This window comes from Pleurodeles waltl, chromosome 11 (assembly GCF_031143425.1).
Source record: "Pleurodeles waltl isolate 20211129_DDA chromosome 11, aPleWal1.hap1.20221129, whole genome shotgun sequence".
Lineage (NCBI taxonomy): Eukaryota > Metazoa > Chordata > Amphibia > Caudata > Salamandridae > Pleurodeles > Pleurodeles waltl.
Window position 1 is genome coordinate 120,911,511 of NC_090450.1, and position 27,051 is coordinate 120,938,561.

Here is a 27,051-nt window from a genome sequence, read left to right on the forward strand (position 1 = left end):
ACAAATTCAATATCCTGCTGTTACAAATTGAGCCCCTCTTTATGAACACTGTGGTCCGTACTGCGCCGCCGGTGTTGGCGGTAAAAACCGCCAACAGAGGAGCGGGCCGGACCACCAAATAATGAACCAAACGAAAGACAGCATCCCGAAAACCACCCACTGCCAGCAGAGGAGTGCCGACGATGACGCCAGAGTCTGCCCACAGGCCGACAGAAAGGCCCAACCAGCCCATCAAATAATGAACCACCAGTCCGTCGCCAGTTCTGGGGCGGGAGCCACCGCCACGCAAGGCCAGGCGGAAATTAACCAAATATAAGGAAACACTCACCGGAGGCCCACACAATGCGCCGAGGCAGACATGGAAAGAGAGCTGCAGATCATGCCAGCCCTGTTCCTTGCCATATACCTCCACGACCAAGACCGCCGACGAAGACGACTGGATGGGTGACAATGGATGACAATGGTTGTCTGCCCTACAGAGATGGTTCTCAGAGGGTCAATAGCCTCCTCTGTGAGGGCAGCAGGGTTGACTGGGGTAGGGGAGGACGTGCCTGGGGCGAAGGAGACACCCACCTTTCTGGGTGAGCAGGCATGGGCAACTCGGTTGGGAGCAGAAGGGAGGGCGGTGATGGAATGGGGGTGGCGGAAGATATCACTATAGTGGTGTGGCCACTAGGGTCTGCCACCGCCGTAGTGCCCCCATCGGAGGAGGTCTCGGAGTCACTACCTCCTGTGGTAGTTGCCTCCCCCGTGGAACTCCCCTCACCCTCCCACCCACTGGTCCCCTGGGCGTCGGATGTCTCTGCCTCTGAGGATCTGTGGGCGGCTGCTTCCCCACTTGCCGGTGCCTCAGCTCCCTCGCCAGATGTTGCTGCTGTACCAAACCAATACAAGAGAACAGGGATGGGGAAACAAAGCAGGAGAGACAATTGTAAATAGCTGAATGGAGGTATATAATGGCCAGACATACACCCACCCAGAAGACATATCCAACACGCAGCACCGTTCACTATGCCCATGGCCATGCCCCTGACTACTGACCAGAATACTGCTCTACACCCATCCCCTGGACTACCTAAGGAGGCGACTTGTGGGAGTCCTGACAAAGACACCCCTACACCATTTGGGGACCATAAAGTAGATGGACACCAGTCGGAGTCCCTGCCTCTAAGCAGCATGAACCCTAATGCACACACAGACATCCTTCCAGACTTCCCCAGCTGGACTTCACAGATCTTACGCACCCAGCACCGCAGGTCCTCCCACCTCTTTCTGCAGTGGGTGTTCCGCCGGTTGTAGACCCCCAGGGTCCGCACCTCCTTGGCGATGGCATGTTAAAGTGGCCTCTTCTGATAGGCACTGACCTAAAAGGGTGACACAGATATGGAACACAGAAGTCAGGCACTTGCAAGATAGGTACAGCTGGCTAATTGTCCACTAAGGGACGGACAGTACTCTCAGACTTACAGGCCATGCGCACGCAGCATGCCATGCACCACGGCCCATGCAGGCTCAGAGGTGCACACATATGTCCATTCAACACCATCCATTACACCCAAACAGTGCCCTCCAACCCAGACTCACCTGTACCTCTGGCCTTCCGTACAGTTTTGCATACAGGGGCAGGACCCCGTCCACTAGCCTCTACAATTCCTCCTGGGTGAAGGCCGGGGCCCTTTCCCCTGCAACATGAGCCACATCCATTGCTAGAGGCAGGACACAGCAGTACACACAGTGGAGTACCTGTCCGCATAAGATCAGGGATACAAGTGAATTATCGATGACGAACTCGCACACGTTCCACAGCAGTGTGCACCGTCACCACCGGCGGCGATCATGATATGCCAGGATTCCAAATTGGCATCCATGTTAACCAATGATGGTGCGAACGGCGGTAAACACTGCATTACGCTGTGACGTCAACTGCTAGCGGTATGAGGTCACTTCCACAACGAAAGGCTTGGATTACAGTGGGCAGACATTTTGACAGTAACTACGCATCTATAAATAAAAATTTGCACAATGCAGGCCCTGCTAGCCACATGAACACCTAAGCATGTGTCCATTCCGTAATATACCACACATGGAATACTCTGTTCCCTCAATGTGATGTAAATGTAGATCTGTCAGGAAGCAGTTAATGTAGAGTCACTACAATAAACTATGCAGTGCACAAATGATGAAATGTGTGCCTATGTATGGGTCTTCATCACACCTTTTTGAAACCCCTCGTAAGTACCGACCCTTGTGGCGAGGAAGGGCACCATTGGCGTACAGACCACTTGTGGATAAGAGGACCATGGTAGAGCGTCAGATCATAATCAATTACCGACTCACACGTGCAACAATTCAGGGACTTTGTGCTTTACTGGATCCTGCACTAACTCCAGGAAATCGTAATCAGCATGCCCCCCCCTACTGAAGTGCAGGTGCTCTCCGCACTCCATTTCCTGGCCTCTGGCTCATTTCAAGTGACAGTGGGCATGGGTGCTAGATTTTCACAGCCAATGTTCAGCATGGTACTGACAAGATTTCTGAATGCATGTATGACACCTGCAGTCCTATGTGAGGTTTCCCCAAAGTACCGACCTCCCTGCCATCAAGTCGGAATTCTATGCCTTTGCCAACATACCCCATGTTATAGGTGCCATCAATGGCACCCACATACCGATCATCCCCCCAAGAGTGAGTGAACAGGTGTTCAGAAACAGAAAGAACTTTCACTCCATGAACATCCATTTGGTATGTACTGCAGACCAGTACATCTCACATGTGAATGCCATGTTCCCAGGTTCAGTCCATTATTCCTTTGTGTTGAGGAACAGTAGTGTGCCACACAGAATGGAACAACTTCAAGAGGACAGAGGCAGAGGGTGGATCATAGGTAAGGGTGCCTGTCACTAACTGACACATAGCAGACTGCCAGGCTGTCTGACTAAGGGGCATATCAATGACAAACTGTATTGCACCTTTTTCTAGGTGATTCTGGCTATCCACACTTGCGTTGGCTCCTGACACCAGTGAGGAATCCCAGGACGGATTCAGAGAGGAATTACAAAGAGGCCCATGGATATACTAGGAGGGTGATAGAGCGAACAATAGGTCTCCTGAAGGCTAGATTTCATTGTCTACATATCTCTGGGGGTTCCCTGGCCTATAGACCTGAAAAGGTGTGTAGAATAGTGGTGGCCTGCTGCATGCTGCACAACGTGGCAGTGAGACATTCTATCCCCCTCTTGGAGGTGGAGGGTGCTGTATGTCCTGACCAGCTACCTCAGAGAGGTGAGGAGAGTGATGGTGATGATGGGGAAGGGGAAGATGTCAATTCCAGGACCCAACTGATACAACTCTACTTCCGGTAACTGTGTGGGACTTGGGCCTGACATTGGGGTTTGTGACACATACTGTCAATGTGCTCAGTCATATGGGGGGGTCGATAATGACAGCTGAAACATGGTCCACTTCTGCATGGAACAGATTGAAATTTTCTGCATTTACTTATTGCCAACATTTAGGCACACAGGACTCCCTTTGTGCACAGATTTGACAATAAAGTAGTTATCAGCCAGTTGCATCCATACTTCACTTTGTTCACAATTTAACACAGGGGACAGTGTTACAGGTGTGATATGTGTTTTATTGGTTGAAGTGAGTGAATGGTGCTATTTACAGTGATGGTAAGTCGTAAGGGGTGGGTGTCCTCAAGACCAAAATGGTGGCAGCCTTGTTGGTTCTAATGATGGGTCCATCTTTTTTTACATTAGTTCATGTTGCCTCTTAGCAACGTGTGGTGGCTGATTGAGTGGGATGGTTGCTGTGCAGATTATTGCTGAGTTACTTCTTGAAGGGGGCCTTGTTCTTTGCTGGGGTTCCAGTGCCATATCTTGGCCTGAGGGTCCGTTTGGGTGCCTGCTGTTGATCTTCAGGGGATGACATGGTAGGCCCGTGGGTTTCCTGTAAGGGTAGTTCCTGGGATGTTTCTGCTGATGGTGTATTTTCATGGTGGGTGTCCGGTGCTGTATTTGGGGCCTCTTGTCCTGTGTGGGTGTCAGACTGGTTTTGGGCCAGCTGTGGCAGTGTTCCTGCTATGGTGGCCATTGTGGCGTTGTGCTGTTTCCACTGCTCCATGGCCTGTTGGTGGTGTTCCTGCTGCATCCTTTGCTCCAGGGTGGACACAATCTGTGCCAACCTGTCATGGGTAAGCTGGTAGGCCCCCAATACCTCTGATATCACGTCCTGGGCTGCTGCATCCATTCTGTGGCCTCCCCCGGCCCACTCCCACTCCCACCCTTGCACTTGCCGTAGCCCCCTGTGCCTGTGTCCCCTGCCCAGGTCTGGCAGTACCACTTGTACTGGGGCCCTCGCCTTCCTGCAGGTTGGTAGTGGGAGACTGTTGCCCCTGTACCTGTGTTCCACCAGTCTGTGGCCTGGATATACTGGTGTGGAAATGCTTGCCCTGGGCTTCTGGTCTTGACTGGGTGGTAGGGGTGACAGTGGCTTCCTGGGTGAGGCTGCTGCATGGTGAGAGTCCAGGACTGTGTGAGGGGCCTGCCTGCTCATCAGTGTCCAAGGGTCCTTCACCAGTGTCCTGTGAGGTGCCTCTGTCTCCATGGGGGGCAGTGGCACTCTGTGTCCCGTCTGTTAGGGTTGCATGGGTGGTGGTGCCTGTTGGGGGACATAGACATGTCTGTTACAGCTGCATGAACGTTTGAGGTGAACAGGACTGGGATACTTTGTGCCGGGGTTACTTTCAGTGGCCTTACAGGGTGCCTTTGTGAGGTGACACTGCATTTAGCATCGGCTGTGGGGTTGCATTGTGGTGGGGGTGTCGTTCCATTGTGGGTATTTGCAGGAGTAGGTGACTCTGCACAGGGGGAGGGATGTGGGCCTGTTAGAGGGTTTGTGGTCATGTAGAGACGTGGATTTAGTGGCTGATGCCCGGGTGGGGTGTTGGTCCTCATGGGTGTGGGTGGGGTGGTGCATGCATTACAGATATAGTGTATATGTGGTATATGTTGATGACTTACCCGAGTCCATTCCTCCAGTGAGTCCAGTGAGTCCCTCAGGGTGCAGGATAGCCAGTACCTTTTCCTCCCAGCCTGTGTATTCTGGTGGTGTTTGTGGCCGTCATCCCCCAGTCTTCTGCGATGTGGTGCCTTGATGCCATGCCCCTGACATTCCCCCGCAGGTCGTTCCATCTCTTCTGGATGTCGTCCCTGGTGCGTAGATGGTGTCCCACTAAATTGACCCTGTTCACAATGGTCTGCTATAGCTCCATCTTCCTTGCGATGGGTGTGTGCTGCACCTCGGGCCCGAATATTTGTGGCTCCACCTACAGGATCTCGTCCACCATGGTACTTAACTCCCCTTCGGTGAAGCGTGGATGTTTGGGGGGTGACATGGTGAGTGTGGTGAATGGTGTCAGGGCTGGGAATGCAGTGAGGGTGCTCTTCTGTGGGTCGGTGTGTGTCTCCTCTATGCTGGAGTTCGATGTCTGCCTCTGGTGCTCTCCGTCTTCTTGGCCTGGTTTTATTGCAAAGGATTGTGGGGTATGTCTGGGGGTGTTTTATGGGGTTATGGATGTGTGTCAGGTGTGTGGGTTACACGCTTATCCAATGTGTGCACTTATTGCTGTTAAGTCCATGTCGGTGGTGTTTCCCGCCGTGTTCATAATGACTGCCTGAGCCTTTAGTTGGCAGAGGTCTACACCCTGGCCAAGGAGGGACCACAATGGGAGCACTTTATATGGGGCCCCTTTTAGAAGCTTTGCTATATTTTGGGAGGCTACAAGTATCCCTCTGCGATGAGTACAGCAAAGACATGTCAGTGTTGTTGGGGTCATTCCAGGTATTGAGTATGAATTTAAAGTGTGTTTGTCTTTCAATGTAGGGAGTGCAGAGGAAGCTTTAAGAGCGCTAGAGTTTCAAGTCGCCAGGGATTACACTACCGCAGCTGTGGCTTGAAACCAATACAGTGTTGAGGTGGGCCAGCGCTGTGGCATAAACCAGAATTGTGCCCTAGCATAGCTCGTTGGCACAGGAGGTGGAGGCAAGTGTAGCACATCTCTGTTGCCTGGGCAACCAGGTGGGGACTTTGTCAGGCACTGTGTCACGGAGAACAGTGAAAGTGACAGATGCGGCAATGGGCCGTGCCCTTTAGGAAGTCCTCAGCAAGGGTTGTGCATGTCAGGTGTATTCCGCCGTCCAGCTGACCGCACCAGAAGGCTCTCCTCCATATGGAGTGGATCTCTGCAGTATGGAGCAGCAGCTGAAATTAAGTCACTCATGGAGTCCTTGTGAAATGGGGCAGCCAACTGAAATGAAGCTGCTCTGCAGTCGTGGCACCACGGGACATAGGCTGAAGGAAGCCCTTCACAAGGTCTTTGATGTCACAGAGACTCCTAGTAGAACCAGAGGCAAGACAGCAAAGCCTTGGAGTCCCTCTGGGGCAGTTCTTGGTTTTTTTGGTCTACAAGGCAGAGGTCAGCAGGCAGAAGGGCAGCTCAGCAAAACAGGACAGCAAATCCTAGTTAGCAGTGGTATTGTATTGTAATTGTATAGTAATTGTATTTATATAGCGCTTACTACCCCTGACGAGGTGTCAAAGCGCCTTAAAGTAAAGTGGTAAAGTGCTCAGAGTCCTAGGACCAACAAAAAGATACAGCAACAAAACAGGAGGTAAATACAAAAAGTCTGGGGTAAGACCGCCCAAATAATGCCAGGTCTAATGCCCACCAATAATTAAAATAAAAGAAAAGAAACTCAAACACAGCACTTAAACAAAAAAAAATAGAAAACAAATGTTACAAACAACTACAATTAACATATTAATAACTTGAAAGGCATACAATCAAAAACACTAGATATAATAGAACTTAAAAATATTAAACACTTTAATATGCATTTTACCTGCAATATTGTGTACCATGACATTCTTGTCAAAAACGTTTTTTTATATATTTGTGCTTGACAATATTTTTAAGATGATATATTAAACAGTTATCTTGTGGAAGTCCGGAAATGTCAATACTTTATCAACGAAAAAGAATGCCAGATTGTAACTTCAATCAAGTTTGAGAGGTGATATTGTCTACTAGCGCTGCTAAAGTGTTTTAAACTCCCATATTACATATTAACATTAAGGGCACATAGCTCGAGACTGAATTGAGCTGTTATGTAGTTTTCCGTAATCGTGACTATATCCTATTTAGATGACGTTATGGCATTAGGGCCATTGCTCTGCATTTTCGTAGTTTACAACTCGGTTGTTTCACTTTCAGGCTATACTACTTACCTACTGTCCATTCTTTAAAAAATACGCCACTTTGAGGGATCCTGCTGTTTATTTATTATCTTAAACCAGTTTAACGTAACTCACATCACCAGAAACTTATAAATCCAATATCACAGTGTGTAGACTAGTTAATTTAGGCATATACAATTCATACAATAAGGAAAAACATATTAAATGGCAATCACCACATAGAGATTCAGTAAAAAAAATATATAATGCAATATTTATAACATAGCAATCCTGTTGTAAATGCATTATCTCAAATAATGCATATCAATGGTCTCTGAAACGCACTCATAGAAGGACTAGGAGTAATATGAGATCCTGGACTTCATTAACTGTTTGGCAGAGTGGGAGGAAGTTCATAAACAACATGGGGCCAGATGTAGCAAAAATAAAAATTGCGACTCGCATTTTGCGAGTTGATGCGACTCGCAAAATGCGAGTCGCAAATTGGAATGTCACAAAAAAAAGCGATCCGATTTTGCGACTCGCAGCTGGACTCGCAACGCTGTGTGCGAGTCCGCAGTTTGCGAGGTCGCTGTTTGCGAGTGTGCAAAAAACTAACTCGCAATTAGCGAGTGGGTGTCGCAAATAGCGATTACCTTCAAAATTGCTTGCAGATGCAGCAGAACACTCCAGAAAGCATACCAGAACACTCTGGAAACACTTCATGGCACGTGATGATGACATCACAGCCAGGATGTTAACAAATACACCTGGGAGGAGGGCTCAACAGTGAGCAGTGTCTCTGCCACTGACAGTAGGGTGCTGAGGAGTGGTAGGCACAGCACCATGGACGCAGAGGGGACCAGCCAGGCTGGCAGGAGGGGCAGGAGATCATAGATAACAGCCAGGACAGATTAATGTGGCACATGGCGTTAATGTGCCACATGACTGGTTGGCATTTTCCTGCCCATGGACAATTTCAACTTGTATATAGTTTCTTCATGACATTAATAAAACAGTTATTTTTGTTCCACTTAACAAATGGTTAATAGGTGAGTATGGTGGGAGTTGACACGTACCGTCCAAATATTGCGTTGCAATGTGGTCCCGTCTCAGTCTGCCTTGATTAGCTAGACTCCTATCCCCATGATGGCGATGTGGTTGTTCTTGCTCTTCATCATCAGGATCTGGGTCTGCAGGGGTGAGAGGTAGCCCACGTCGGGTGGCTATGTTGTGGAGGATGGCGCATGCGACAACAATTTTGAAAGCGGTAATGGGGGTGTATTGGAGGGCGCCTCCACTGCGGTGGAGGCATCTGAATCTTGCCTTCAGCAGTCCGAAGGTGCGCTCGATCAGGTTCCTGATCCTCTTATGCGCACTGTTGTATTGCCTCTCTGATTCAGTTCTGGGTGTTAAAAACGGAGTCATGATCCAATGCCTGAGAGCATATGCACTGTCACCTGTTGGGCACAAAAGTACACGGTAAGGAAGTCCAGATTGTCGTGCACAGTGACCTGTGTGTATGTCTGCAAGTGTCTGTGGCTCTACCTAGGAGGTAACCGTCTCCAAATTCCCCACGTTCCAGGCGTTGATGTATCCCACTATGCCTAAAAATGTATGAGTCATGGGTACTGCCAGGAAACTTAGCTACGATGTCCGTGATGACATAATGGGCATCACAAACAACCTGTATGTTGAGTGAGTGGGTACACTTCCTGTTGCGGAAAATGTGTTCCAGATTAGCAGGGGGGCATATTTGAATGTGTGTCCCATCCACACACCCTATGACATGAGGAAAGTGGGAAATGCGGTAAAAGTCCAGCTTGGTGCTGTTAATTTCTGCCTCATTCCTTGGTAAGTATATGAAGTGAGACATGTGCGTGACTAAGGCTTCTAGGAATGCCCTGAGGAACCTTGACACTGCACTTTGGGATACCCCACCTGCCACGGCAATGACCCCCTGATAGCTCCCTGAGGCCAAGAGGTGCAGTGCGCATAGTACTTGCACATGCGTAGGGATGGCGCAGCCATGCAGAGTCTTGTGTTCTAGCTGTGGTTTCAGTAAATCTATTAATTCTAGAATGGCTGCGCTGCTAAGGCGGTATTTGTCATAGATCTCCTCTTCAGTTTGCTGAAAAAGAGTCTGCCTGGTTCTATATATCTTCTCCTGTCTGTGGCCCCTCCTCCTCCTCTGCTGGGCTGCGTAGACTCTCCTCCTCACTGCTATCAGGTATATCTCCGCCATCTTGAGTAACCCAGATGCCTTCTGGGTCCCCTTTTATACTTTGGTAATGGTTACCACCTGCTCTGAGTTAGTGGTAAATGGGACATGCAAACTGGCCTTTTTGCGACTAGTCGCAATTTGCGAGTTGCAATTGCATATGGGTTGCGACTCGCAAATTGTGACTTGCAATTTGCGGTCGCAAAATGGGGTCGCACCGGATGCGACTCGCAAACGGGTCCCATCGCTTTTTGCGAGTCGGAAATGGGCTTTTTGCATCCCATTTCCGATTTTGCACTGTTGCAAATTGCGATTCGGCCCGTTTGCGAGTCGCAATCGTTTGCTACATCTGGCCCTTATTCACCTACCTTACCAAACCCATGGACTATCCAATCAAGGGAGTAGTTGGGTTACTTTCACTGTGCCTGTGCTGGGTCTGCCAACAAATACGTCTGATTCAGTGTGGCATCTAGCACTGGACCACTAAATCACAGTGGCAGTCAACCAACCCTACTGAGTGCGAGTATTGATCACTAATTTTCCTGCCCATGACCATCGTGCAACGCATGAACAGCAAAAATGTTAAATGCCCCCATATGTGTTGAGAACACTTCCTGAACATTGGGCCATTTATATTTGCTCAGACAAAGAAAATTCCTGTTTAATTCCTGTTTTAAGAGTTTGGCTCATATTTATTAAGATTTCACGGAAATCAATAGTGCAAGGGAAGTAGCTGCACTGTGTCCCGTGAATGGGAGAGAGCGAAACTGTGCAATATTTACAAAGATATGACGTAGTTCTGCTCATTACCCGCGCTGCCACACTTGCAGCTACCTAGCATAAACGCAGGCACTCTTGTGTCATGTTGCAAGGATGTTTGAGTTGTGGTAAGGATATTTTTTTGTGCAGGATGGGATGCATTCCTGTACAAAAACTATCCTTTAATACTATTCCTTCTCTGTATGTGCACTGCATCTGCAGCACACAAGAAAAGAAGAAAGAACGACGTGAAATAAAGATATTTATCCTTATGCCAGTCTGAGGTAGTTGTAACATTTTGGTGCAAATTCCTGTTTACAGGTCTAACTGGTTTGCATCAAAATACCTAGGAGGATGCACATGAACACAAATGCTCCACCAATGTACTGCCTATCTGATGCAATGTAACACAAGGCATTGTCTCAGAAAGGGCTTTGTGCAACTTTGTAAATCCAAAAGCAGATTTTGCTTCAGGCTTCACCATCAAAAATGAACAAATCTGGACTCAAAATCTTAGTAAGACTTAGGGGGTCATTCTGACCCTGGCGGTAAATACCGCCAGGGCCGGGGTCGGCGGTAGCACCGCCAACAGGCTGGCGGTGCACCGCCGGGCATTCTGACCGCGGCGGTACAGCCGCGGCCAGAAGCGGAAAGCCGGCGGTGTACCGCCGACTTTCCGCTGCCCATGGGAATCCGCCATGGCGGCGCAGCTTGCTGCGCCGCCATGGGGATTCTGGCACCCCATACCGCCATCCAGTTCCTGGCGGTTCACCCGCTAGGAACAGGATGGCGGTATGGGGTGTCGTGGGGCCCCTGGGGGCCCCTGCAGTGCCCATGCCAATGGCATGGGCACTGCAGGGGCCCCCGTAAGAGGGCCCCATAAAGAATTTCAGTGTCTGCTTTACAGACACTGAAATTCGCGACGGGTGCAAGTGCACCCGTCGCACCTTCCCACTCCGCCGGCTCCATTCTGAGCCGGCTTCCTCGTGGGAAGGGTGTTTCCCGCTGGGCTGGCGGGCGGCCTTTTGGCGGTCGCCCGCCAGCCCAGTGGGAAACCCAGAATGACCGCCGCGGTCTTTTGACCGCGGTACGGTCTTCTGGCGGTTCCCGCTTGGCGGACGGCGGATCAGGGCCTTAGACTTTTTTTATCTCTGATAAAAGGGTTTGCCCGAATCATCAGAAGGAGTAAGGCATCTGTGGTTCACTGTATGTGCTGTGTAGTCAGTGATATTTTTTGGGAGAGCATACACATTAACAGGATAGCTTCAGAATTCAGACTGATCGATTACCCGAGAGTAAAGGAGTAAATTGACCTAAGAGTTTGTAAGAGGACTTACTTAAAAAGTGAACATATTTTAAAATCAGGATCGACCTTAATGGAAAGAGCAATCTGTCCTGCCAGAAAGATTAGTGAGAGAATATAAAAAAAAACTTTGGTCCAGCGTCTTGGACAACACATACTGATACAGATATTTATAAGTATTGGCATAAAGTGCACCAATTCGCATGTCAGCTAGGTTACAAACAGCATGATACCCAGTATCCGTATGCTTGACAACGTTACTAATAGTGTGAACCATCTCACTAACTCGAGTCCCTTAAACTAGCATTTACATTTATAACTTGTACACATTTTTAAATTTCTGCTGAGAGTATTATAAATGGCAGGATGCTAAATTGAAAGAGTATAACTATGTTAACCTTTATGCTTGAATAAATCACAAGCGGTTGGTTTCCACAAAACACTTGGCTCTCACAGAGCAGCCTGCAGCAAAGTGCGTCAGCACCTCTTCAGAGGTTGTAAACGCTCTATAGTTTCTGATAACGCAGATATACTAATTAAAAATTATTAATGAATGTTTAAGTATTTTGAGTATTTAATGTAGAAAAATAATGTGCACATTTAAAAATGTGCCCTCGGAGAGCGATCACCAAGATTCACAAATGTACTAATAAAATGAATAACCTGCATGAATTATAGAAAAACATATTGAATATTGTAGTAAAATGTCATATTAAGATATATAACATATTTTGCATTATATTGTAGAGCTAACTTAGCCGAAGTTGTGGCCTAGTTTGCCAGGCCTTGTGCAGAAGTCAAATATTAACACGCAATGTAGAAAAGCTGATGTGCTGGACTGACCATGAACCCCTTATTGTTTAATAAAATCTGCTCAGCAAAAATCCTATGTGTGAACCATGAACAGGAGATGACAGAATAAAGGTTTCTATCCAAACCAGTGGAAAGCATACCGGATGTACTTTCCCAGGAATTGAACAATGGAGACACTGACTGCAGAAGAAAATGCAACATTTTAGATGCCTGACGAGCCGGATGATGAGGACATCATACAGTGAACCAATCGACATCCTGAGAACTGTGCAATTTTAGACTTAATAGATTTGGAAAATGTAGATAATTGGACGGAGTCATAACTGGTGATTATTTGACCAATTAGGAATTGGGGGATAGTCTGGGTGACTTTATTATAATGCAGTGACAAAGGGGGAAAACTTCAGAACTGTTAGAGGTTAGGGGTGGATGTTTGGAGAGATTCAAGATTCCGTCATTAGGCTCATTCTCTTGAGAGCCTGATGAGAGGCTGATCGACTGATGACCTGAAGACAAATACTAACTTTGTTGCTGATCTATAACGTGGATAGGTAGCTCTGACAATGTGACTGAATCAACTTTTGTGCCTTTTCTTTCTGTTTTTATAGTTTTTCTCTTAGCTATATGTTTTTCCAAATTTATGTTCTAAAACATGAAGTCCCACATGCAGATGCTTATCTGGGTTAGGTGAGGGCCCTACCTTAAGATATTGACCAACGCAGAGACAATTGATTGATGAACTGGTTTGCTGAACTCAGCTATTCATGTTGACTTATTCATTCCTTGTTCAGTTATTGACTTATGCTACTGCTTTAGGATGTACTCTGATGCAAGTTTTGATTACATTATGTTTTTGGCCCTTCTAATGAACTAATATGAATTTGCTTTAAATGAAGTTTGAATTAACCCCATGACTTAGTATTGTAACTAATAGGGAAATAAAATTGATAAAACGTATATTGAGTGGTGGTTATTTATGACTGAACGTCATGGTGTGATGTTATTAATTGCTGATTAATGTTTTGCAAATGAATATTTATGTGTGTATTGATTATTGATGAACATTGGTTACACCGTAACTAGAATACTCCATGCGAATCAAAAGGTTCATTGACCCATACTCGCCCCCTTATAAGTTTACTTATTAAGGACCCGGCATGCTAACATTTCCCAAACCCATATTTTAATCCAATGAAAAAACAGGTCAGACACCAGATTCACAGAGTTCTGTTTTTCCCAGGTGTATGTCAGACAACAGCTGAGAAGAAAAGCTAGTTGTGGGAGCTGAGATGATCCTTCATTGATTTGAAGGCACAAGCAAGCATACTGTATCCAGTGCAGGTCTAAATCGTGGTAGAGATGAAAGCCTTAATATTTAAGTAAATGTAAGCAGTTAATTATTATTTGAAGCTATAAAATTGAACAATTGATCCAAAACTTTGGTTTCTGTCCTGGCTTGCCAAGCTCCTGATAAAAGGGCAGATTTACAAAGATTTTATGCAATTTAGTAAGACAACTTGCTGCACTGCATTAAATGGAGAGGGCAGGAATGAACCATATCTGCTAAGATATGGCACATTCTTGTTTTCCCTCTCTGCTGGTGCACTGTCAGTGTAGTGCCTACGCAGACACTCTTGAGCCATTGTGCAAGAGTGTCTGCACTACAGGCTGGATTGTTTTTGTGCAGGAAGGTGCACTTTCCTACAGAAGAACAATCCTCTGAGGCATTTTTGTCATTCTTCGTTTGATGCAGTTTAGAACAGAAGATGACAAGACGAGTTCCTTACTTGAAGAATTCCTCTCTTTCCGGGATACAACTGTGCAGAGAGATACCTCTGGCTCTGGTTTCGATTAACTATGAGAAAGCTATTTCACTACACTAGATGAAGGAGCATCGGTCAATGGAGCTTACAAACGAGGAGTAATGATTTTATGATCCCCAACCCTCTATTGGCTAAGATTGGTGGTATTCCACTTTTTCTGAGGACCCTGAAATAGCAAATTATCTGCAATTAGATAAGTCCCACATGTTTTCCTTCAAAGTCATGCTTACTGTGGAGTCGCCTAACTAGGGACCATATTTTTTTATGAACTTCAAGCTTGATGTACTATTTTTTGGGCAAACCAGAGGTCATGCAACAGAGGGGTGCAACAGCCATTTGAGCCTGCTATGTGTACATACAGGACGCTTTTTTATTACAGGATGAGTCGCACAAGCAGCACAGATAGCGCTGGCGCATGCACCAGCGCTATCAGAGGGCATTCCCTCTCTTTGCCTTTCCTTCTGCCCCGTATTTCTGATGTGTGCACAGAGGCAAACCTGCCTTTAAAAGGCGCATTGAAAGTATGCCACCAAAAGGTGCGCCTTCTAAATGCAGCCCTCTAAAGAGATAAAAGGGAGTCCCATGCATTCCTGAGACATCCTATTGCACGTGGGTGCAATCACTGCAATGGTATCTCTTGTCCCTTTTAAAAGTGCAGGCAGGTTGCAGCCTGCACAGAAAAACACAAAACAGCGTTTAAACAGTTGCTCTGTATTTCTCATGAATGTGTTTTCCTTGTGGCAGCACGGGTTCGTGGTTGCTCAGAGGGCAGCACATCTTGTTTTAAGTGCGCAGCGGCGCAAACATGGAAAGTGCGCCCTCTCTGTAATAAGGGCCCAGGTGTTTGCTGGCCACCTCGTTTGTGAGTTGGAATGCAATTTGTGATGCAGCCTAGGAACCAACAGGTTGCTTCACAAATTGTCCATTGGTGGAGGTGGGGGCAAAAACCAACCTGCCTAATGGATAATATATAGATTCTATGATCGACCTTCTGTGATAATAAGACAGGTTCCTATATTCGACCTTTTGTGATCGACTGAGTGGAGGGATTGAAGCCTGAAATTGACAGCAGAGATCAACTGTCCATTTGCTTTCCAAAAGGGGAAGTTTCTTTTTAAAGCAGCTCGTGTCCAGTAAAGAGACAAGCACGGCTGTAAAAAAAAATCCTTCCCATTTGTAAATCTCTGTATCACCCCCAAGTCAGGGGTTGGTAATTGGTAAATGCGGATACATGTCAACATAGTTCTGTTTTACCTTGCCAGTGTGTATTTAGATAACAAAGCAGAACAACTCCCCGACATGTTTGGAGGAGATATGCTAACATTCAGACTTTTAGGTATGCCGATGATGTAATTTTCAGGTCCCAAACAGATAGCATGTGATTCCACCAATATAGTGAATGTTCTTTATTTTGCCATTGCAAACTATTCTTCCAAGTAAAAGGCAGCAATGGGGACCTATCTTTCACTGTTCCAAAGCCCACCGCCATTAACTGTCACAAGGTGTTCTTCGCATCCTTCTTCATTTTATAGTGTAGAATGTCTCACTGCGGGTACTGTGGAATGCTGGAGTTGCAATGATCCATTACTAGCATTCAAAGGCTATGAACCCAGTACCACCCCAGGTGAAAACACCTGCTTCTCCACAGCTCCTCTGACTCTCTCATGAGCATTGGCAAAATTGTTCGACAGAAAGCTGTAAAGCCAGAGGGCAGCACGAATTCTCACCAGTCTCCCCTGTACAATATAAGAAAGCACTCGATATATCATATCTTGCGTGTTTGCAATAACATTCTTGAATACGGTGTGTCAGATTTTTGTTTCTACGGTTTATTGCACACACAGTGAACTTTTTATGTCTATACAGGATATATTACACATGCTTTGTGCAAAAAAATTAATAAAATGTGAATTAGGATCCATATAAACATTACCGAGTTTCAATGGCAGCTGTCAACAAATTGAGCATATACAACTCCAAGGGCCACATGTACGACTATTAGGTTTTGCAACTCGCACATTTTGAGTCATAGGGCCAGATGTAGGTAGTTCCGATTTTGCAAATCGGAAATTACGAGTCGGTGAGACTCGCAATTTCCGATTCGCAAAATCAGGTGCAGAGCGGTGTCTCAGACACCGTCTGCGATTCGCTATGGGGTCGCAAAGACCCACCTCATTAATATTAATGAGGTGGGTCGCATTTTGCTACCCCATAGGGAGTCCCTGCACTCACAGGGATGGTGGCCTGCTGAAGACAGCAGACCTCCATGTCTGTGACTGCTTTTTAAAAAAAGCAGTTTTTTTTTGTTTTTTTTTGCAGCCTGTTTTCCTTAAAGGAAAACGAGTTGCAAAATAAAAAAAATACCGAAACCATTTGGTTTCGTTTCTTCAGAGTAGGCAGTGGTCCATTGGACCACTGCCTGCCCTGAAAAAACATTTTGGGCAACATTCACAAAGGGGAAGGGGTCCAGTGGGGACCCCGTCCCTTTTGCGAATGGGTTACCACCAGTGTGACACTGGTGGTAACTGCGAATTGCTTTGCGACCATATTCGCGGTCACAAAGCAATTTAGCATAGCGATGCAAGTCGCAAATAGGAAGGGGACACACCTTCCTATTTGCGAGTCGCATTCACAATTTGCGAGTCGGTACCGACTCGCAAATTGTGAATGTGCATCGCGATGGGCATTTTGCATGGCGCAAACTGCGATTTCCGCAGTTTGCACCATGCAAAATGCTTGCTACATCTGGCCCTTAGTGACTCGCAATTTGTGAGTTCCAAAACCTGATGTACAACAGTGTCATTGACACTGCTTGTGATTCCCAATGGGGTCGCAAATGACATACCTCATAAATATTCATGAGGCAGGTCACAATTTGCGACCCGATTGGGAATGGCTGCCCATACAGGGATGGTGGCCTGCTGGGGTCAGCAGACCACCATGTCTGTGACTTCTTTTAAATAAAGCAGTTTTTTTTTTTTTTTAAATGCAGCCCGTTTTCCTTAAAGGAAAATGGGATGCATTTCAAAAATGAAAATGAAAAGTTTTCTTTTCATTTTTTCAGAGCAGGCAGTGGTCCGTGGGACTACTGCCTACTCTGAAAAAATATTTTCGCTACCATTCACAAAGGGGAAGGGGTCCTCTGGGACCCCTTCTTATTTGGGAATGGGTTAGCACCTATGTGAAACTGGTGCTAACTGCGATTGTTTTGTGACCGCATTCATGGTCACAAAACAAGCCTACATCGCACTGCGACTCGCAATTAGGAAGTGAATGCCCCTTCCTAATTGCGAATTGCGCACCAATTTTGCGATTCAGTAAATTGATCACCGAATCGGAAAATAGGGTCTGTACATACCAAAATGTTTTTTTTTCTGTCGTAAATGGCCCGATTCTGTGAATCGGGCCTTTCAAAAAGAAAAATGGTACATATATCTGGCCCCAAGCCACATGAGCACACATTGAAAACTATCTGAAAAATGTTGCCTCGTTTGAGCCGGAATTGAGACTATTACTTATGCTCAGGCTCAGCTGCTGATGTGCAACGTTTTCAGCATAGAGTTAATAAGTAATCCTCTATAATGGGAAACCAAAGAATCAATGGAAAGTCTAGCGGTTTCTCAATAATCCACAACTTGCTTCTTTTTTATGACACAATCACATTTATCTTAAAATAATAAGTGCATTGTGCCTATGTTCTTGCAAAGGTTTTGCTGCAAAGACACTGTCAGCAAGGGTTGTAGCCAATATTGCTGTACTATGGAACAATTGTATGCCTTTCAGCTACCTGTTTTTGCTGGCTTTAGGACTCTGCACACTTTACTGCTGCTAATCAGTGCTAAAGTGCTTGTTCTTTCTCCCTTAAATATTGTAAAAATGGGGTACACCCAATTGGCATGCTTAATTTACTTTGAAATTCCTAGTAAAGTGGTTCTACACATACCCACGGCCTGTAATATAAATGCTACTAGTGAACCTGCAGCACTGATTGTGCCACCCACTTAACAGCCTTTTTAACATGTAACAGGCGCATCATTGCAGTTTTATGTGTGCAGTTTTACACTGTCATTTTGACCTTGCAAGATAAACCTCTTGCAGGCCCAAAGCTCCCTTTTTAATACACCTAAGTCACCCCTAGGGTAGACCCTTCACAGCCCAGAGGGCAGGGCGCAGTGTGTTTACAAAGTTGGACAGGGATGTTTAAGGTTTACATGTCCTTGTTGTGTAAAACTCTTAAATTCACTTTTCACTACTGTGAGGTCTACCTCTCCCACAGGGGCGAGCTCTTGACTCCCAAGAGGTGCTCTTCAGGTTGTGGATCAATGGTGTGGCCCCATTTGATCTCCTCCCCAAAGAAAGGGAGAAGTCCTGAAGTTTAGTACTCTTTGCAGATGCAAACTTGCCTGTTTGCCCAAAGATCTTGCTGCCTGCGCTGTCTGCCAGTGCGAGGTTCTGGTGAACCCAACTCTTCGTGCCACAGCAACCGACAACGATGCCCAGCAGGGTGAGATCTGTGTGAGATCTGCACTTCGGGCTACAGCATCATCAGCTGGTGGTGATAGCCAACGTGAAGTTTCAGCAGCACCGTCTGTGACACCCAACAGGATCTTCACACTATAGTGATGAACGCCGACAATGACCTGCATGCTCCACGTGCTACATCGATGATCATCCACAATGCTCTTCTTGCTCCTGATGGCCCATTCCACCAGAAATGGAACCTATCACATCAAACTTTGAAGGTGACTCTTTTATCAGGACTAACCTGGCCCATGTGTATGGCCTATACTAAATTACGGTCAGCCTGAGCTTCACCTGGTCTCACATGACCAGATAACTGCAAGTCGCACTTTTAGCTTTTAGGCGCTTTACCTACCTGAAATCTTTAAAATTGCATCTCTCTGGTTCTACTGATTGGATTTGTGTTACATTTGTGACAAATAATTTATAAATTTTTAGTCTATTTGCTTGAAATGGGGTTTCTGGTTGGCTATAGTATGCACCTAAGCCAGGCAGTACCCACCCACTCTAGTCAAGGCAAGGGAGTTACACGTCCAAGATAATCCCTGCTCACCCCCCTGGTAGCTTGCACAAGCAGTCAGGGCTATCCCAGAGGCAATGTGTAAAGCGTTTGCACAACACACACACTAACCCCACCACAAAGGAAACACCAAGTTATATGAAAATATACTGTATTGTACACAATGCAATTATTAGACCAAACACAACATATCAGTAATATCCTGCTACCTTAGCAGTTGTCAGAACGTTACACATTAGTTGCTCTGCAGAACCAGCAGTAGTCACAAATAACACACAGGTTACTTAGTATTCTGCAACATAAGCAGTATTCAGGAATCACATTATTACACAAATGCACTTGATAGAAATATCATAACCACCCATATTAGGAACATTATAAAACTTATGGCAAGTTAGGAAAACATATTAGCATGTTATGCCCATAAAAGGAACATTAGCATACATATATGAAACACCTAATAAAAATAGGCAGATAAAGATATAAACCAGTAATATCCATATAAGGAACATATGACTTATGAAGATCACAAGAAAGTACCTTTTTTATGACATAGAGGCACTTCTAGTGATAAGAAGATCAAAATGGGCCCCCCGGCGCTCCATGCGCTCACTCGGGGGCCACTTTGATGATTGGGGGGCGGAAGGGGGTGACACACACCCCCTCTGGTTTTATAATGGGCCTCTCCTGGGGCTCGAAATCTCTGGGCCCCCGGGCCTCCACTGGCCTTCCAACTAGGGGTGGAAACAATGCCCCAAAACAACAATAGGTGGCCCGGTGGCACAGGGAGCCTCTGATGAGGCTTATACCCCGCCCACCGCCAAGATATCGTATCGGGCCCCTCCTAGGACCCACGATCACTGGGGGGGCCACAAAGGGATGCCATCAGTGCGGGGGGCCTCCGGTGAGGCTTCCACCCCACCTGCCATCTTGGTAGATGGTTGGGGCCTGCATTGGGGCAGGAGGAGCCTCCGGTGAGGCTTACTTCCCCCCTGCCTGTCCACACAGACACAAAGGGGTCCGGTAGGGTGGGGAGCCTCTGATGAGGCTTCCTTCCCCACCCGTCTCCTTCTCCGGCAGCTCGGAGCTGGCTCGGCCTCAGTAGTAGAGGGCAGGCACCAGAGTAGGTGCCTGCCTGTGCCCCGGGCGCTCCTCGGAGCGTGCTTCACCCCGTGGGCACCATAGGAGCACGCTCACCCCTTTCTTTTCTTTTAGTGGGACAGAGCGACTCCGGTGCGCTTTCAAAACAAAAGCCGGGTCGCGGCGGTGAATCCCTCATGGCAATAATATGGTTTTCAGATCGCAGGGATGCATTCCACAAGCCTGGGGCACGGTGGTGATTGTAGGATTCCAGCAGAAATGCATTTCCAAGTGCAATGGCACCACACAGGGAGCGCTCTCAAATAGCTAAAATATCATTAAGCAGAGCACTCTCAGTGCTGGGGTATAAACAGAAGTGCTGTCTAGGCACTTCATCCGATGATGGCAGGGGCCAGGGGCCACAGCCCCCAGCCCCTGGAGAACAACAGTACCAAAGAGGAGCACAGGGCAGGAGGGCGGCAGGGCCCAGCGGCAGGCCAGCACAAGGTGAATGCAGGCAGTTGGCAGTTCCTAAAAGTGACCCAGCAGGTCACATGGCAGCACAGCAGGAGCAGTCCATGGCGGGCCCTAGTTAGTCCCTCCAGCAGCATTGTGCCCAGTTCCAAAATGTCACTAAGAGTTCCCAATTGTGGGGAAAATTCTCCTGTACTTATACTCAATTTTACAGTGTGTTACAAAGGAAGGGGAGAGGAGGTTCCAACCAGTTACAACTGGTTCTGGGAGTCCCCCCTCTCTCCTCCAGCACAGGCTCCAAACATCAGTTGGGGTAGATGTATTGTATGCGGCCAGGGCAGAGCCTTTACAAATGCGGGTGTGCCCTGACTCTCCCTCCTTTCAGGCCAGGAAGACTATTCTGCATGCAGATGCACCTCTGTGACACCTCCACCCTCCCTGTGTACAGGCTGTCTGAAAAGTATGCACAAAGCCCAACTGTCACTCTGCCCAGGCTTGGATTGGAGTCAAGCTGCAAAACACCAGAGTCATAAACACAGAGAAATGCTCACTTTCCTGAAGCGGAATTTCTGTAATAGTAATAAAACTCCACTTACACCAGTAAGCAGCATTTCCTACCACCATTACAACCACACCAAACATGCCTACGCTACCCCTCATAAATCAGACAATACCCCCTACACATAGGGCAGGGCATTTCTAATGCAATCCTATGAGAAGGCAGCACTCACAGCAGTGAAATACCAAGTTAGGTGGTTTGTCACTACCAGGACAGGCCACGCAACCTGGCACGTCCTGCTTTCTACATACATAGCACCCTGCCCAAAGGGCTAGGTAGGGCCTTCCCTAGGGGCGACTTACATGTAGTAAAAGGGGAGTCCTGGGCCTGGCAAGTAGATTTAGATGCCAGGTCCCTGTGACAGAAAACAGCGCAAACAGGCCCTGCACTAGCAGGCCTGAGATGGGTTTGAAAGGCTACTTCAGTGGGTGACACAAGCAGCGCTGTAGGCCCGCTAGTAGCAGTTAATTTACAGGCCCTGGGTATAGTGATACCACTGTACAAGGGACTTACAGGTAAATTAAATATGCCAAATAGGTATAAGCCAATCATACCATCTTTAGATGGGAGTGCACCTGCACTTTAGCACTGATCAGAAGTGATAAAGTGCTCAGAGTCCTGGAGCCAACAGCGAGAGGTCAGAAAAAAAAGGCCGAAGGAGGGAAAAAGTCAGGGGATGAACCTGCCACAAGGACCAGGTCCAACACCATTTTTCTAAATTGATGTAGGATTTTTATTGTGTTGTTTTTTCAGTTTATTTCTGTTTGAAGTGCTGCATAAATACTTTACACATTGCCTCTAAGTTAAACTTGACTGCTTTGCACCACGTTTCCGGAGGGTTAAGCACAGGTTAATTCTGGGTTTGCTTGTGTTTCTCCCCGACAGAGACTGTGGTTGCTGCTTGAGTATGGTTTCACCCTGCCCCCATAGCCAGTAACCCAATTTTCAACAAAAATTTTTTATCAGCACACCTTTGAGTACCTGCTACTAGTGATAGGCAGAGTAAGCAGCCCCCAGCATGTACCCAGCTCCTGTTCACCTGTAGATTAGATTTCAGGGAAATCTAGCCTGAATTTGCCCCCAGACAGGAAGAAAGGACAGTTATTTCTCTCGACAGCATGTTGTGATCATGTAGCTAATTTTGTAGCAATGCCTTTATCCTGTACAAAAGTCTTCAGAGAAGCCTGACAGCTACTTTTGTTAATCTGACACACAGTAACTAAGGCTGCTGCAGGACATCTCTCCACCTTCATCACTGAGGTTGAGCTGCACTTGGTTACTCCTCACAGCAGACATCAACCCACTCGTTGTGTCTAACAAAAGATTGGGATGCTGTCAGTAATAAGAACATCAGCCGGAGAATGACAGGAATGTGCTTTACCACCAGAGTGCAATGTGCTTTGGGAGTCCTTGTGTTTGGCTTGTTGTCCAGATTAGCTTTTGATTAATAAGTGGACATGGCTGTTTCCCGAGCCCCCATTCACAAAACTTTTCCCCACACAAGTCAAAGGTATTTGTGCAAGTAGAGACATTACAAATAGATCCTAGTTCACCAAATCGGGATGTGCAGGTTTTTTCTTGGGCAGATTGTTCTTATGCCTGTGTGCTTAACTGGCAGAGTGTAAGTTAGGGGTTAGTATATTGAGGTTCCAAGGGGATGTCCTAAGAGTTGGATAAGGAAATGTGCTGCAAACCAACAAAGTTAAGGCGTGTGGATATGCACAAAGACATTTCCCCACATCCACAACACTTCTAAATGAATACCTACATCAAGTAGGTGTATGTGGCTCAATAAAAAAGAAACATTTTCAGGGGTGTAATTAAAAAATGAGATTTCTTCACAAAAAATATGTGTTTCCATGTTAAGACGTTAATTTAAAAAGTACCAACACATCTTCACCATAGCCATACTCAATACTTTAACTTTTCAATAAAAAGGGGGTTTGTAAGTGACAGAAAATGCAGAAACTGGCTCTTTGCATGCTCGAACTTTCTCATTTTTGTTTCGTTGGCAACACAACTCATGTTTTGCTTTGGAAAGTTGCCTGAAGTGAATCATTACTGGGGCTAAGGTGGCACATCTTCGGTGGTACATTGCATTCCCCGGCAGTCACCCCTGAGTTTTGACACAAATCCCTACCTATTAACGTTGGCAGACAGGGATTTGGTAAAAAAAAAATGACATCAACTTGAGACAGTTACAACAGTGGTACAACTCCACATTTTTTAAACTTTGCATGTGTGCTGTACTGTACAGACCACATACAAAGGCGGAAAACATACATTATTGTGTCCTTGAAAGGTCCTTTTCTAGTACAGATCTTATGCATGACAGGACGACCACAGGTGCATTGGTGCATGGCAATCTAAAATGCTTCCCATGCAAAACCCATGGATTTAGATGCTCCCTTCAGCACTGACGGAGAGATAAAAAACGCAATAACCGTCGTAGATTTTTATCTCTTACCCTTTGACACAATGCAGCAGCAACTTTGGTCTGAATTTGCAATGTAAGGCTGTAAAGCCTACTTAACCAAAGCACACAGATACGTTTCCTGGAGTCCCGGTGTGCTTTCTGGCAAGGTTCCTGATCCACCGAAATCCCTAACGGTGAAATACAAACAGATCATTTTGCCCATTTCAGTTGCTCTCCAGTTATTCTCCTGAGAGAGACAAACTGTAGTCAAAACGTGTGATTTGTAAGTCATCACACACATATGTCAGAAACAAAAGTTTAATACACTTAGACATCTTCTCACTTCCCAATTGATAGATCATAGCCGGCATACACGTAGGCCAGGGCGAATTTACCAATAAGTCATCCATGAATCTCTGTAAGTCACCCATGGTTGTTCAATAGATTCACACGCAAAGTCTCCAAAAAGTGAGCACTGAATTTGTGGGTTGTGAGCACCCTGTCTTAATTTTACAGCGAAGTATGTGAGAGAGACGGTCCTTTCATGGCAGTGCAACATGTTATTTACTATTTCTAGCTGTAAAGAGAGAGCAGTTCTTGTATATCAGTAATGATTTGTTGATGTTTTCATTTTTTAAATATAAGTCACCATTTTGCAAGTGTGAAGTTATTAAAAACAGGGTTTTGAATCTAAGAGAAGTCTGGTATTTACAAAGCAATATGCTATGACCGAGCAGTCTCATATCCATATGTCAGACCAGCAAACTCTGGCCGATGCTACTAAATTAACACCTCAAATAAGGACAGATTTTGACTATTAATTGATTTGTAGTGCCAAACATCTTACATTAAAGGGTTAAACATAAATGTTTCTTTTTTTGCACAAATCATGAGCACAGTGTCTGCCATGTAGAGCCTGCGTTGAAAACATAAACTCTTATCGAGCCAGATTGGATGACATTCCAAGGGATGTAAGGGAGGCTCTCCAGGACACTACCTGACTGAAGGGCATTCAGAAGACAGTGGTAAACATATTTACAGAGCTGGAAAACAGAGCTATCCTGTACAAGGGAATGAAATCGAGATGTTCGAGGTTGGCGCTCATCTAGAGTGGATCTGATCTTCCAAGGGTGTTGCAAGCTTAGATTTTCTTTGAGCTGTCTTTTGTAATACTCCACGCTTTACTATCCCAGCGAAACGCAACTTGAGAGAAACATTACTTCAAGTTGTGTTCCACTTGAAACAAAACTTGCATTCCATTGAAAATTGCAGAACTTCTGGAACAGATCTTTAAGCGGGTCAGTTACCTAAGGTATCTCTTTTGATTTATTCTTAAATATCAATGCAAATAGTGACTAATATTACCTCTTTATAGTTGTTCAAGAGAGATCGCTCTAATAAGAGAGAAATGGTATAACGTTCCTTTGTCTCCAGTCAAAAGATTTTGAAGCTGAGATGGCCCTTGACATACATATCTTAACCTCTTGGAGTACCCCTCGTGACTATGTTTTGGGCAATGAAAGAAAACTCAATTAAACCTGATAGGGGTTCCCAATGGAGTGATCATTTTTTCCTGTAGGAGAATTATATAAAAATACTCTTAGTGCACTAGAATGATAGGAAAAGAATAAGTATACCACGTGGCTTCAGCATTGTCCATAATTCCTATCAAGCCTTACACATTCCAAGAGCAGACCAACAGTTCATTAAATTTGCTACTACAGTTTCACATTATTGAGATGCCAATTTATTATTAGGTTTCATAATTGACTGAAAATACTTGTCAGTGTTAGGACTGTGGTTATCAAGCCCTAATTAACCAATCCTGTCCTATTGAGTTCTACATGGGTTAGGATCAATGTCCTGATGCTCCCAAGTTCACAACTCATTTTAATAAATGTATCTCTGTCGTGAGAAATATGAGGGTCTAAGGCATTCTTCAAAAAAACCTTTTTTGATTTCACTGCTTCTATCACCGTTTGTTGGAACAAAACAAGTAGGTAATATTCATATTCAGGTTTAGAGGTACTGATTTGTCAATCCTTGAAAATATGTTCCTTCTCATATTCATACAATGTAATGTTTTTGTTTCCCAACACAGCAACAGTAATTTCTGCATTCTACAGCACACATAGATAGAGGACTGTGCCTTTCTGGATTATTTTTGTGCAAGATGGTGCCCCTTCCTGCACAAAAACAGTCCTGGCAGACCATTGTGCACCAGCGCAGGTGGACAGAACACAAATGCACTGTATGCCATAAACATGGTGCATTCCTGCTCTTTCCCAGTGATGCAGTCCCACTTTGCCATAAGTCTGGCCCAATGTCGTTGGTACCTACATGTTTTATTATTTCTGATTTCTTAGCAACCAGCACGTCACCATTTTTGACAACCCTTCATTTGTATTCAGGATTACATTTGATATTATCCTTACCAGTACACCTGGCAGGCCATTAGTACTCCCTTTCTCCTCCATGATCTGATTAGTCAAAAGGGGTAGTTTAGAGCATCGTTTGTGAGCACAGCCCTCTTGTTTTAATTCAGGTGCTTGATAATAATAAGAACACCTTACCCAAACCTGTGGTACTATGTTGCTCCCATTCCAATATTTTTCCCTGATGATGGAACTCTTTGCAGAGCTAGTTGTTTACCTTGTTCCCTAAGATGGTGGGATAAACAATGGAGGCCACACAAGGATTCAGTTGTCCACGGACATTTTCCAGCAAGTTGAAAGTTAGCCTATCTCTATTTAATAGTTGAGTGTTTGGTCAAACACCAACATCTAGCTCCTTTTTCCTCACTATTACAAATATATAAATCTTCAATCTTAATTCTGTTTTCTCTGTTTCTCCCTCCACTACATCCAATGTAAATATCACAATACGCCTGTCAATAACAGCCTATGAGCTGCTTAGTTCTTCTGAGAAAATATCCAAAACAGCTAAATCAGAGTCTAAAATTTCAACATCTCAAGTTTTTGCCCAATAACTTTTTGCAAGAGAAATCACCTACTTTATGTACTTTGACCTTGTGGTTAAGGGTAGATGATTGAGTGCTAAGAGAATGGGAACCTCTATTTTAAAGGGCTACTGGAAGGGGGTTTAATTTAATTTGAAGAGCAGTTACGTTTTGAATTCCTACTTCTCCCTTGCTCATCGTATCAATGTGTGCAACCTCTCTGAAATAGCAGGTGAACATAAAAAGCTATAGCTTTCAAAACAAGCATTGGCAAATCAAATATTTCTCTGTGTGTGTACAAAAGTCATCCTTTTTGCCCTGATCACACCAATTTTTTGACTGATATTTGTGGTTACTGATT